General features: G+C 42.7%; 1 protein-coding gene across 5 annotated transcripts in view; it reads left to right on the top strand.

Moving 5' to 3' along the window:
- Positions 1-14,563, top strand: part of samd4a (sterile alpha motif domain containing 4A) — a 237,761-nt gene that overhangs the window by 80,074 nt on the left and 143,124 nt on the right. The window lies entirely within an intron of this gene.

Raw genomic sequence — 14,563 nt, forward strand, 5'->3', positions numbered from 1 at the left:
ATACAATCCTAAAGGGGCTGCAAGAACAGAGAAACATTGGGGTAAATGTGAGTAAATTCATTCAAGATGTTAAAGATTGAGAAAGGGATTGATAAAAGGCATGTTTCATAGAATTTACAGTGCAGAAGGAGGCCATTCGGCCCATTGAGTCTGCACTGGCTCTTGGAAAGAGCACCCTACCCAAGGTCAACACCTCCACCCTAGCCCCATAACCCAGTAACCCCACCCAACACTAAGGGCAATTTATCATGGCCAATCCACCTAACCTGCACATCTTTGCCAGGAATGTGGCATCCTGGGCTTTATAAATAGAGATATAGAGAGCAAAACAAAGTTACGATGACCATTTCAAGCCACTGGTTTGGCCTCAGTGGGAGTATTTTGTCCCATTATGGGCGTAGTGCTTCAGGAAGGATGGGAAGGCCATAGATATTTTCTGTACTCTCTCTGAGAATGCTTCCAGGTTTAAGAGACATCAGTTATGCTGATAGATTGGAGGAGCTGGGGTTGTTCTCCTTGGGGGAAGAAGAGGTTTGAGAGGAGATTTGATAGTGTCACGACACCCTGGGCTAGTGCAGTCAATTCCAGCCCCACTTGATGAAGTCACAACACAGGTGGAAAAAGATTTTATGTAATATACCAAAGGTACTTTGGTGACCACAATAAACTACAGTTACAAAGTTTTATAACTTTAAAACCTAAGTAACCTTTTATTATGTACAGTATTATAATTAAACTGACAGAGAATGTAACTGACTATCTAACACCCCTTTCCCAACCGCACTTCCTAACTTCCCCCACTCTATCTAATGTACATGCACGCACACAGACAAACAACTACACACACAAACAAAGAGGCGAAAGGGTGTTGGAAAGAAAATATTAATAAAAAATAAATGGATAAAGATCTTTGATGCACTGGGATGACTTAGTCGATTTCTTTCTGAAGTTTTGACTTTTGTTTTGGTACTACTTCCTTCCAGGCTTGATGGTTTTCTCTGGCAGGATTGTCTACCTTCTCTGCAGACTCCATAATTTCACATTTACAGCAAAGATGTGCCAGGCACTCTCTGATTTTAGAACCATAGGGTTCTTTCACTTCAGCAGTGAGAGAGACAGACCATTTTTTCACTTCCATGTTTAAACACTTATGCCTAGTTCTCTCAGAAAGCATTACGCAGGAACCAATCACTGACTGTTGCCAGGCAGAACACTGTTCCTGGCCAGCCCACCAATTGCCAGTTAACCAATCGAACCAACTTTCTCCAAAACCTGTTCCTATGATTTGCCTGGTGCCGAAGAGTCTGGTCTCTCTTCTCCATCTCTCTTTTCCAAAAGCAAAACCTGGGAACACAGTGCCCTGGCAAACAGCTGTTTCAATTCAATCTTCTGCTTAAAGGCACACCCCAATTATGAGTCCAGGGGCCATAAATAATAAGATAAAATAAATGGAAACAAAGGAAATAACAGGAAGGACTGTTACAAAGCGATGCTCAAAATCATGAGGGGTCTAGACAGTAGGAAAATTTCCCATTCCCAGAAGGTTTGAAAGCCAGAGGATACCAATTTAAGGTAATTGGTAAAAACTTCTATGCAGCGTGGTTAGTATCTGGGAAGTACTGCTTGTGTGTGAGACACAGATGCTTATGTGTGATAGACGTGTGTGATAGACGCAGATTCAATTGTATCTTTCAAAAGGAAATTTGATAAGCCCACACAAATTTGCAGGACTTCTCTGAAAGGGAAGCAGAGTGGTAATAACTGGGTTGCCCAGATCTGGCACAGATGTGATGGGCTCAAGAATAAGCTTTTCATTCTCTGGTAGAATCATTGGTTACACAACCAGGGTGGTAGAATGTGTACTAGATACATCTTTGTCACCTTTTTATAGCAATTTCGATGCTCTGCTTAATAAAATGGCCAATGTCAACATTTCCAATTGAATAAATGATAAAGCTATTTTACAGTCATTAAATTCTAATAACTGACAAAAACCTGATCATAGTTAGACACATGAGTAGAATAATTTCAATGATAGCGATGCTATGTATTTCACTGATCGAACATTCCGCCATCATTATTTTACTCACTGTTCCAAAAACATCTCGATTAGCTTCATCCTACCCACCTTCAAATGATTCTTCAAAACCTACAGGCTTGATCTAACGGCTTTGTCAGTCGCAGACGCAAATCACATAATGGCCACTAAATCATGTGAGTGGCCAAAAACAAGACGTGCAGTGGCAAGATATCAATTTAAAATCTTCCCTTCACCCTGTTGGTGACCTAGTCAGTTTCAGGCTGTCCCGATATCCGTTTGTGGGGGAGGGGCTTCAATTTAACTAAATTAAAATGGCGCCCCAATATCAGAATCCCGGCGTAACAGTGTGTTTAGGCCCCACCCTGCAGCGGGCGTATGTTCCTTATCAGCACTTTGAAATTTCACAAAATGGTACTCGCCCGAGAAACGGTGGCTGTGAAGCTGCTGAGTTTCTCACCTTTTCTTGCCTGATCCAGCACTCTGTAATTTGGGGTAAATTCTTTAGTCATCTTTTCCTGTTCAATGTCTTTTTTTTTGCTCTTGATCAACTAATTCAGCACAATCCCTTTTTTTTGTCTGAATTTAGGTGCTCAGCCACTTAATGAATAAAGTTCTAAATCATGAGGCAGTTCAAAACATTAGTTTTATTTTGTCAGCGTTGTTGTCATGGCCTCTAAATTAAATAAATAAATCTTATTGTACAATTGACACCTAAAATCAAAATAAGGTTAGATTTGATTCTTGGGGCTCTCTCTGGCAGGGAGGGTGCAGATGATCAAAATGAACATACTGCCAAGGTTCCTCTACATCTATACTGACATTCATCCCCACTTCTTCCACAGCATAGATAGATGATGGTGGTGCGTGTGTGTGTCTGTTATGGGGTTCTAGACAGCCTTCTTTGAGGCAGGGTTCTGGACAGCCTTCTTTGAGGCAATGTCCAAGGTTGTGGGGGTGACGGTGAAGCCGTGCCTGAGAGTGGCAATCTTCGGGATATCAGAACAGCCAGAGCTACACATGGGAAAGATGGCGGATACACTTGCTTTCGCTTCGCGAATTGCATGCTGGAGAATCCTGCTAGGCTGGCGATCAGCAGCACCACCCACAGCTGCAGACTGGCGGGCACACCTGGTGGAATTTCTCCACCTGGTGACGATCAAGTACACCATTGGAGGGTCGGAAGAAGGCTTCCTCAAAGCATGCGGGCAATTCGTCTGCCTGTTCCAAGACCTGTTCAAGGCCAACTGCGACGAGGGATGGGGGAGAGCGGACAGAAATATACACACCACACTGAGGTACAAAAGGGAGGGGGCAGGGAGGAAATGAGGAGGAAACTCATGGAACCGCAGGAAGAAGCCTGGAGGAGGGGAAGAGAAAGGGGTCAGGAAGCCCCCCCCCCCCCCCCACCACTCGCAAGACCTGCAACAAAAAACACAGAAAAAAGGGGGAGGAGGAAAGGGCAGAACAGGAGGTTGGGGACAGAACACCCAGAGCAGAGGAGGGGGATGCCAAGGAGGGGTGGAGGATATATCAAGGAAGATTGTATGTACATAACTGTATAAACTGTGAATATCAGACGCAAAGTTTCACAATGTAAAATTGAAAATGCCAATAAAAATACTTTAAAAAATATAAAAATAAAAAAAAGATTTGATTCTTGGTTTTCCACTTTTAAAAAAAATTATGGAGGTGTTTCTATGGGTTGTGGAAAATCAGAATAAGTACCAAATTCTAAAATTAATATTGTGAAGCAGTTAAAATAGTTTTATATAGTCTTTTGTACAATTGTCATCACATTGGTCAGCTGCATTAAATTTGCTGATTATTTAAAAGATTTAGGAACTGTTAGTTTGAAGCAGTGCCTATAACTACTATGATGACAGGCATGGCATATTTAATTAGTGCCATTGGCACTGGCATTGAAATTGAAAAACAAATAGACATTGCTGCAACACTATCTGCATTAACTGAGCCAAATAATTCCCATTTGTTGATGAGCAGCTTTAACATGACAAATACATCTTTTACAGTTACTTGTCATTATAGCTTAGCATTCGTTTTGATTTCTTTTTCATGATTTGCTTTGCTTCATCTGGGAAATGTGGGAAATGTTTATAAAATGTATGTTGTGAAAGTATTGTGATTGTGTTTTTGATAAACACAGCACTGTTTTTAAGAAACCCTGAACACTATGTTTATAGTTTGAAAATGATTGTACATTGCCTCTTATTGAGGAACACTTGATGCGTTATTATCTTAACCTAATTAATTTGAGTGATCTCACTCATTTGACTTTTGTCGTTTTATGTGAGTGTCAAGAGATAGTGATTTGTCATCTCCATTCAAAAACTTTTCGAACTTGCCTACTGCAACTCTGATGCGCCATCATTTCTACAAGCATAATTCTGTCATTTGGTCTTGTTTTAAGCAAATCGTATTAGAGTTTAAAAAATCACCAAATCAACCAAAGAACGCGTCACAAATAGGAAGAAAAATTACCAGTGAAGAAGTAAAAATCTAAGTGGAAAATCGAAAATTGCCATCTTGTGGAAAGAGTGCCAGGAACCGAGGAAATATTCCAATGTGGCCTTGCCTGCTGGTTTCCCATAAAACTGAAGGCACTGGGTCTAGGATTTGTAGCATAACACAAAGTGACTATATTTGTAAAATAGTTGTAGTGTTTGAAAAGTCTTCAACAGCCTTTTCTGTCAGTGGCTTCCAAAGTCAGGGTTTAGGTTCAAGGAGTTTTTCCAAGCTAAGGCTCAGTCAGGAAATGTTAGTAGAACTCAGTTCTCAGAATAATGGCAGTAAATAGTCAAGGAAATAATTGTAAGAGAGTTCTGTCAATACTGCTTTGATATTTTTGATGGAACAAATTTGTTGAGTATGAACTCCAATCCGGTCTAAAACATTAACATTACCAGGATGGAGTTCTCCTTTCTCTACCTCTATCTTCCTCTGTTCTTCGCGTTCATGCATTATTTAATTTTATATTCTCTCTGCCTGTCCTTCCCCCACTCGCAGCTTCCCCACCCTGTGTCACCCCTATCTTTCTGGCATGTCTATTCTTGCCCTCAGCCCAACTGATGCGCAGTCAGTTGCACTGCCTAGTGCACATGTGCACAATTGGATGTGACCACTGGTGTCTTTGCTTTGGTATGTCCTTTGTCTCACTAAAGAGAATTTGGTTGCAAGAACAATAAATACTGAAAATAATAAACCGGTCAAGTGGCATTTGTGGAGAGAGAAACAGAGTTAATTTTTCAGGTCAATTACCTTTCATTGGACTTATCAGTTCTTTTATTATCTGTAGTGGCATTACCATTTTCCTTTGGACAGCTGGCACTATCTTTAGAAGCTCAGATGTGTGGCAGGAACTCTTGGAAATCTCTTTTTTTTTTGTTGCAGAGATCGCTCGCACAGTAATTTCAAAACCACTGCCCTGTTCTTTTTGAATGCTTTTATGGGAAGAGGGGATTGGATGGAGAAGCAGAATCTGTTAACTGGGCATAAGAAAGTTTGTTCTTTTCTGAGTGAAAGTGTGTGGTCGGGAGAGCTTTGGTGAAGAACCTTTCCACTTATTTACTTTACTCAATATATAGCTTTCAAGTTACTTTAAAATTTGTTTTCAATTTACATGTTTTTGCTTCATGTTGCACTGGTAGAACAGCCAACACTGTAGAATGCAGCAGATGCTCTATTTAAGTGCTGTGAGAACGGGTGCATTCCAGATATTGAGATGTCATGAAATTATGTTGGTTGGTCCATCTTTCAATTTAAATATGAAAGTTAGTCCAAATAATTACTGACTTTTGGAAATGATAATGGGGCCCTTGACTCGGAAAGAAATTCCAACAATCCTTAAAATGAAGATTATTAAAGCCAACTAGATAGAAGAAACACTTTCAGTTATACATATCTGAACTCTCAATTGTAAATGTGTCATGAGGTTAGGATGAATATTCTGCATTTTTGCTGAGAGCCAAGGTTGCTATTTTAAGTGCATTGAAATGATTATGTATTTTTAAACTCTGCATTGGGGTGCTGTAGAGTAGTTTTTAATTTAATGACCTGGCTACGCTATACCGGCAGGGATAAAATAATTTGGCCTTGATGAAATGTAACGCTGAGGCATCTTATGTCATTTTATGTTTGAGCATGGCCTGCACGAAAAAATACTGTAGAGTAAAATATAGGCTTTGTAGTCTGCAGTAATGTATTGTGAGTTTGCAGAAAATTTGAATTGTGAATTTAATTGCGAATAGTAATGTTTCCACACAAGTAATATAATGTGAAATCTGGCTTACATTGTAGGGTAATTTTTGTCGGTGGGGAGCTTCACCCACCAGAAGCAAATTCAAGAGTTCACTTCATGCAGTTTTACAACTGTCTAAAATGAAGGCCAGAAATTGTACACAATGTGTACACTAATTTATAACCCGTTCTCCCAACCTCACTCAGAACACACAGTTTAGGCATAACTATATCTGGAATAATACAATTTTAAGTGAAGGCTAACTACTTTTTATATCCTTACTCTTCCTGTTTGACAGGTCATATTTAGTACAGCTGTGGATCTAATTTTTTTTGTTGTGCAAAACATTTAGCTGAGAATGACAGGTTCCACTTGCATGTTTCCATTCGGCAGAAGAATTTGTGCAGTTTCTGGTTGTGGATGTCCATCTAAAGTTTATTTTTGAGAACAGTGATGTGTGAATGAATGTTGTCTTAATTGAACAGCAAAACCCTTAAATGAAAGCTAATAAAAGAGGCTACAACTCCCCTGCCGCTCAGAAGTTAACGATCAAACACCAGAATCACAGAATTGTTACGGCACCGAAGGAGGCCATTTGTGTCATTGCCTGCTCTCTCTCTAGCATATAACTTCATGCCACCAGCCTGCACTTTCCCCATAGCACTGCACATCCGATTCCCTCTTCAATGCTTCGATTGAACCTGTCTCTACCACATACACAGGTGGTGCATTCTAGATTCTATTCATTACACAAAAAGGTTTTTTCTCCTGTCCTATCGCTTCTTTTGCTATTTGCTTGAAATCTTGGCCCTCTTGTTCTTGATCTTTCTACCAATGGGAACAATTATTCTTTATCTCATCTGTCCAGGACCCTGAATATTTTGAATAAACCCCATCAAATCAGCTCCCAACTTATTCTTCTCCAAGGAAAACTGTCTCACCGTCATCAGTTTGAGTTCCTTTACACTGGGACCTTCCTCATAATTTTAATAAAAGCAAATTACTGCGGATGCTGGAATCTGAAATGAAAGGGAGAAAGCTGGAAAATCTCAGCAAGTCTGGCAGCATCTGTAGGGAGAAAAAAGAGCTAACATTGCGAGTCCAATGACTCTTTATCAAAGCTGACTCGCAACGTTAGCTCTTTTCTCTCCCTACAGATGCTGCCAGACTTGCTGAGATTTTCCCTTTCGTTCCTCCTAAATTTTTTATGTTCTCTCTCTCTCTCTCTCTCTCTCTCTCTCTCTCTCTCTCTCTCTCTCTCTCTCTCTCTCTCTCTCTCTCTCTCTCTCTCTCACACTTGATATCCATTAGTCGCCACATTATGGCGCCTCTTCGGGTACATTAAGGAAGAATTCAGAATGTTTAATTCACCGAACAATCGCGTCTTTCGGGACTTGTGGGAGCAAACCGGAGCACCCGGAGGAAACCCACGCAGACACGGGGAAAATGTGTCGACTCCACACAGATGGTGACCTAAGTCGGGAATCGAACCCAGGACCCTAGCACTGAAGCACCAGTGCTAACTACTGCGCTACCGTGCCACCGAATAAGTATCATCTGCCACTTGTCTGCCCATTCCACCAACCTGCCTATATCCTTTTGAGGTTCTGCATTGTCCTCCTCACAGTTCACAATGTTTCCAGGTTTCTTATCTGTAAATTTTGAAATTGTGCCCTGTACACCAAGGTCGTGGTCATCAATACATCAGAAATACAAAGGTGCCATCACTGATCCCATGGAAACTCCAGTACAAAGCTTCCTCCAATTCGAAAAACATCCACTAACCAATACTGTCTCCAGTGCAGCCAATTTTATACCCATTTTGTTCTGTGAGTTTGCTCAAGTCTTTTGTGCTCACCCTGTCAAATCAGCCAGGTTCTTGGTTGTAATACCCACCTGACATCTGTCATGAACACACTTTTTGTTCTTTTTCATGCTAATCTTTATCTCTTTGTTATCCAGGGAGCTCTTAATTTGTTTGTGCAGTCTTTCCCCTTTGTGGAAATATACCTTGTCTTGCCGAAGCCATCTCTTCTGTAAAGGCAGGCCATTGTTTAGATATTGTTTCATCTGTCAACCTTTGATTCCACTTGATCAAGGCCAGATCCATTCTCGCTGCATTGAAGTTGGCTTCCCCAGTTAATTATTCTTACTCTGGATTGTTCTTTGTCCTTTTCCATAACCAACCTAAACATGATGCAATGATCACTGTCCTCAGTGACACTTTGATCCACTTGGCCCATCTTATTCACAAGAATCTGGTCTAGCAGTGCCTCCTTTTTCATTGGACTTGAAGAATTTCTTGAACAGACTCTAGGAACTCTTGCCCATCGTACCTTTTACATTACAATGCCAGTCTATATTTGGGTAATTAGTCTCCCATTACAATTACTCGATAATTCTTGCAATGTTTCTGTAATTTCCTTGCAAATTTCTTGCTCTTCAGCTTTCCTAAAGCTGGGATTGAACCTGGGTCCTCAGTGTCGTGAGGCAGGAGTACTAATGCCTGTGCCACTGCCGCCCTTCACCAATTTAATTGGCACATTCCTCATATTCACATACATATACAGTAACTGTATTTATACATGCTTACATTCTTCCTTACACTGAGCCCACCGAATAACTTTGTCCACTCCCATCTGAATGGAACGATTCCCTTCTAGCACTGCCTAGCATTCTAACTTCATGTAACTTATTCCTCTTTCCTATGTCTATATGTTGTGTTTACCCGCTGTGAGTTTAGTTTAAATCCTCCGCAACCATACTACTGAATATCCCCGTTGGGACGTTTATCCCAGTCCAGTTGTAATCCAACCTAGCCATCTTGAATAGGTGTTTTTTTACTCCAGAACTGGTCCAATGCCACAAGAATCCAAGGTTCCCCCAACTGCACCATGTTTCAAGCCATGCATTGACCCTCACTATCTGCTTATTTCTGCTCTAGCAAGCACGTGGAGTAATCCACAGATCACTACTGTCGTAACCCCGAGGAAAACAGGTTTTCGGATGGGCATTGGGAATCTGTATGACATACTGGGCAAACACCCTGAAGTGTTACAGGAGGGCTAGAATACAAGATCAGGGATGTACTTCTGAGGCTGTATAAGGCTCTGGTCAGACCCCATTTGTGAGTAGTTTTGGGCCCAGTATCTAAGGAAGGATGTGCTGGCCTTTGAAATGGTCCAGAGGAGGTTCACAAGAACGATCCCTGGAATGAAGAGCTTGTATGAGGAACGGTTGAGGACTCTGGGTCCATTCTCATTGGCGTTTAGAAGGATGAGGGGGGATCTTATTGATGATTGAATGGCGGAGTAGGCTCGATGTGCCAAGTGGCTTAATTCTGCTCCTATGTCTTATGATCTTATGACATGGGCAGGATAAAAGGAGCTGAGGGCCGTATCTAGTTGGATCCTGATGTTCAGCTGAGGTACTTTAGGGCGAGGCCTGCCCCTACACATTGCTTGCAAAGGTTGACGTGGAGCTGCAGCACCTTAAGGACCTGGGGTTATACACCCTGTACAATTTGCAGATTGGGCTACACTTGTGGTGGCGGCAATGAAGCCTGACAAATCTGTCCTGTGTGGGGATTACAAGCTCATGGTAAACAAAGCTTCACACCTGGACCACTACCTGATGCCTGGAGTGGAGGATTGTATGCAGAGGTGTTCTTCAACCTATCTACAGGTGGAATTAGAGCCAACGACCAGAACATTTCCAACGTAAGCACCCATAAAGGATTATTTGAATACACCCGCCTTCTGTTTCAGGTCTCATCTGTCCCGGTGTAATGGAAGGTATCCTGCGGGCCAGCCGAAGGTGGCCCGTCTATCTAGATGGTGTATGCACAGTGCAGGATAAGGTTTGGGCCATAAAAGGGGCCTGAACCCCAAAGAACACCACTGAGCTCCAGTCATTCCTAGGGCTGGTAAATTATTACAGAAAGTTAATCTCAAACCTGGCCACCTTATTGGCTTCACTCCACATACTGTTGAAAAAGGACCAGAAGCGGTTCTGGGTGATGAGCAAGACAAAGCATTAACCAGGTTAACAGAGCATCTGTTGTCTACACAGCTCCTCGCCATGATGCAGCTCAGACGTTAATCCTAAAATGCGATGCCTGCTGGTATGCCATTTGGCCAGTTTTGACACACTCGGAGTGCCGAGTGGCCTAATTCTGCTTTTGGTCATAACCCCCACGAGGACTACAGAGAAACCATTGTCAATCTCTCTGTGGGGCTCTTAGGTACGAGCTTCCCAGGTAGGGGGTGGAGGCCACCCAGCTGGAGCTCATTAGACTTTCAGGTAAAGCCGGCCATTGGTTACCCCTACAGGAATTGGAATGGGAGAGACTAACTGCCATGGGGAGGGCTTAAACTAATGTGGCAGGGGGATCGGAACTAATGCAGGAAGTCGGAGGGAAGTAAAACCAGGACAGAAGCAAAAGGCAGTAAGCGGGAAAGTGTAAGGCAGAGAAGCCATAGTCAGAAATCATAAAGTGCCACAGTACAGGGTGAGGAGAGCTCAGTGAATAGGCTCAGTAATACTAAAAGGAATAAAACAGGAAGTAAAAACATAAATGGAAAGCGCAGCAGAAGGTTATTACATGACGATATGGGTTCAACGATAAGGAAAATTAGGAGAAAGGTAAAAGGAAAAATAACTTGGAGAGGTTACTGATGGAGGTGATTAAGATTCAAAATGCAGGTATAAAAGCCAATATAAGGGCGGGAAAGTGGAGCGGAGTCCACAAAAGATCAGCCATGATCTAATTGAATGGCGGAGCAGGCTCATAAGATGCTGCTTATTTCTGCTCTAGCAAGCTCATGGGACCAGATGGCCTACTTCTGCTCCTAGTTCTTATGGGTAGAGTATTGTCCATAGTTCATGGAATCCTCGTTCCACTACCATTCGCTTCCTCTATTACTAAAACCTACCTTTTGAAGTTCTACTTTTTAACTTCGTAAGCTTCTGAAAAGCTGACCGTAGAGTCCCAATGCCTGCCCTCTTATCATTGCTACCAACATGTACGACAACCTCATTCGCTCCACCCTGGCGAACGTTCTACTTTCTAATTTCCAAGCTTATTGGGCAGTTGGAGTCTGTGCTGCATCAAGAAGCTCCTGAAAATCTGACTGTAGAGCCCCAATGCCTGCCCTCTGTCATTGCGCCCAACATTTACCACAATCTCTGACTCTTTCCCTCCATCCTGGCGAATGTTCTGCCTCCTCTCTCTTGTGATGTCCCTTATGTTAGCATCCGGAGTAGACGGGCAAAACGCCATGCAGGACTCATGATGACTTACATAAATGACTGTCTTTGCTGCTGATTTTGGAATCTCTGATAACTTCATTTCTGCACTTTGCTGTTCCTACACGTACAGTGTTTGGTGCCATAGTCTGGACTGCACTCTTTCAGGGCCTCACCAGTCTCAGCAGTCTCCAATATTGAGTTTCTGTTTGAGAATGACACACTCTGAAAACTCCTGAATTTTCTGCCTCTTCCTGCTCTTCTTGACCACCCACTGCTATCCTGAACTCTCTGCATGTGGGGTCACCACCTCCTGTAATGTACGATCTAGGAGGCTCTCATTCTCCCTGAAGCGGCACAGTGATTCCAACTGCCCCATAAGCTTGGAAATTCTGAGCTTCAGCTTCGACACTGACATTGTGCGACCATAATTCTACAAATGTGTAACAATCAACGGAAAATTGAATTGAAATTTATTGAACGAAATCAGCGTAGCAGATAGCTGAAGTATGACCGCACTGTTAACTTTATATTAATTGGGTTTTTAATTGTATTCAAGTGGAGGACATTAATTGGGGGGCTCATTTTGCCCATATACATAAGAATAGATTAAAAGAAGTGTTGTTGGTCTCTGTAAATCAAAGCTTGTAAGTTTTAATGTCTATCCTTCACCTGGCTATCTGAGTTTTCCATTGTATGTCGCATTATAGTCATGCAGATGTAATGACCTGCAGAGAGTGATTGCATCCAAACGTATTGCTTGCAAGACCGAGGGTGATAAATGAACAACATTTGCGAAGGACGTGTTCTAGTTATTATCGTCACTGCTGTCAACACATTCTGTTGTCTTGTTAAATAACAATTCTAATGGTTTTGGTTTCTGGTCCCCATTTTTCTTTAGCATAACAGCATTAATGCACTGATATCGGTTGTAATTTTGGGGCTAAATATATTACAGCAGTAGTCTGAATGCTTTAAACTGCAGATTTGGGGTGATTTGGATGTGTCTTGGCTCAAAGATGGAGAGTACCATCTGATTAAAATATGCACCATTCTTCTTCCATTGCATGTTTAAGCTGTGCATTTAGAAATGGAACGGATTTTTAGCTTTTTTTGATTACTCCCCTGAAGTGCATGAGAGATTTTGTCAAGGAAGGAAATAGTGTATTATCATCTTTATTAGTGTTACCAGTAGGCTTACTCTAACACTGCAATTAAGTTACTGTGAAAATCCTCTAGTCACCACATTCCAGCGCCTCTTCGGGTACACTGAGGGAGAATTTAGAATGCCCAATTCGCCAACAAGCACGTCTTTCGGGATTTGTGGGAGGAAACCGGAGCGCCCGGAGGAAACCCACGCAGACACTGGGAGAATGTGCAGAGTCTGCACAGACAGTGACCCAAGCGGGAATTGAACCCAGGTCCCTGGCACTGTGAAGCAACATTGCTAACCACTGTGCTACCGTACCGCCCACAATCACTTGTAAAGACTTGGTTGTTGCTATATCTATGCCAGTAAAATAAATAATTTGCTAAATTGTTGTTCAGTGTGTACAATTAACTAAGACAAATAACTGCTCTGAACGAATTGTATGTATGTAGAAGAATATGGCTTTAGACTTGGATCGACATGGAGTGGAATTCTTCCAAACAGCCTGTAGGCAGGTTTGGTGGCAGGTGGATGTTGTGAATCTGGTTGGAGCCAAAATGTCAGAAACCTGGTGCTGTAAAATCGCATTGCGAATCTCCCAATGGTGGGTTGCTCTTCCTGCTGGTTCATGGTGCAAATGCCACTTGCATTCATTTGCATCTCATGAATTCTTATTAAAAGCTGCACACTGGTGTTCTGTCCAGCCTTTCACAAGGCGGTCCTCAGTTGGCTGGAGCCTTTGGCCACCACCTTCTGCTGAGGGCTGCACTGCACCAATGTGCTGTTCACCACTCTGCCAGGGGTGACGGGCTCCTGCCTTCATCTCCATGCCAAGCTAGTCTTCATGGGCAACACTGTGCTGCTGGCCCCATGGACCATCATGTGTCAGCCTGGGGTTGGGAGTACTGGGATCTCCTTGCCTCAGGACCACACAGCAGTGTTTATCTGAACAGGGCAGTTTTGATTTGTTTATTCATTCCTGAAATGTCGCTGGCTGGGCCATCCCAAATTGCCCATGAACTGATTGGCTTGCTAGGCTATTTCAGCGGGCATTTCCAAGGAAACCACATTGCTTTGGATCTATAGGCACGTAGGCCAGATTAGGGAAGGACGGCAGATTTCTTTCCCTAAAGGACACTAGTGAACCAGATGTGTTTTTACAACTATCATGGTCTTCATGGTCATTTGACTCTTAATTCCAGATTTTTCTGTTGAATTCAAATTTCACGATCTGCTGTTAGTGGGGTTTGTGCCCAGATCATTATCCTGAGTCGCTAACAGGCTAATGCTGCCACCGCACCAAAGACCAAAGTTTGACCCAAAGTGAGTATGCAGTGAAGGGGATATGGCTTAACAAAGACATAGGGGGGCATTGTGGAGGGTGGGCTATGCGGGGGAGGCAAGTGGTGTGAATGCTCACGATAGCATGCAGAGGTGCAAGGAAATGGATGATGAAGATTAACAATGGAAGGCAGAAGGAAGACCAAGGGGAGGAAAGCTGGACCCCAACAAGGCTGCATGAAATGCTCTCAAACAAGAGGGTTAAAGGGATACCATATCGTTTATTGGAAGAGCAGACACAAAGATTACAAATGCAGTGAATGGAGGCCCAAGTGGGGCATGGGCACCTAGCAGGTGATGTGCTTGGGGTAGAATAGTGGAATCAAGGACAAGCGTCCTCTTGAGGCTGCTGGCCTTTTCCCTCTGGGTTGCTGAAATCCTGCACTGTCTGGCTGGACAGTGATATAAGTATGCTGGACTGGTATTTGAATATGGTTTAGGGCCTTTGAACCCATCTGCTGAGGGCAGAGGGTTGATTCAGCTGCCAGCACCCTGGGAGAGTTGGAGGGAAACTTGCTTGTGCATAGTT

This window comes from Scyliorhinus canicula, chromosome 2 (assembly GCF_902713615.1).
Source record: "Scyliorhinus canicula chromosome 2, sScyCan1.1, whole genome shotgun sequence".
Taxonomy (NCBI): domain Eukaryota; kingdom Metazoa; phylum Chordata; class Chondrichthyes; order Carcharhiniformes; family Scyliorhinidae; genus Scyliorhinus; species Scyliorhinus canicula.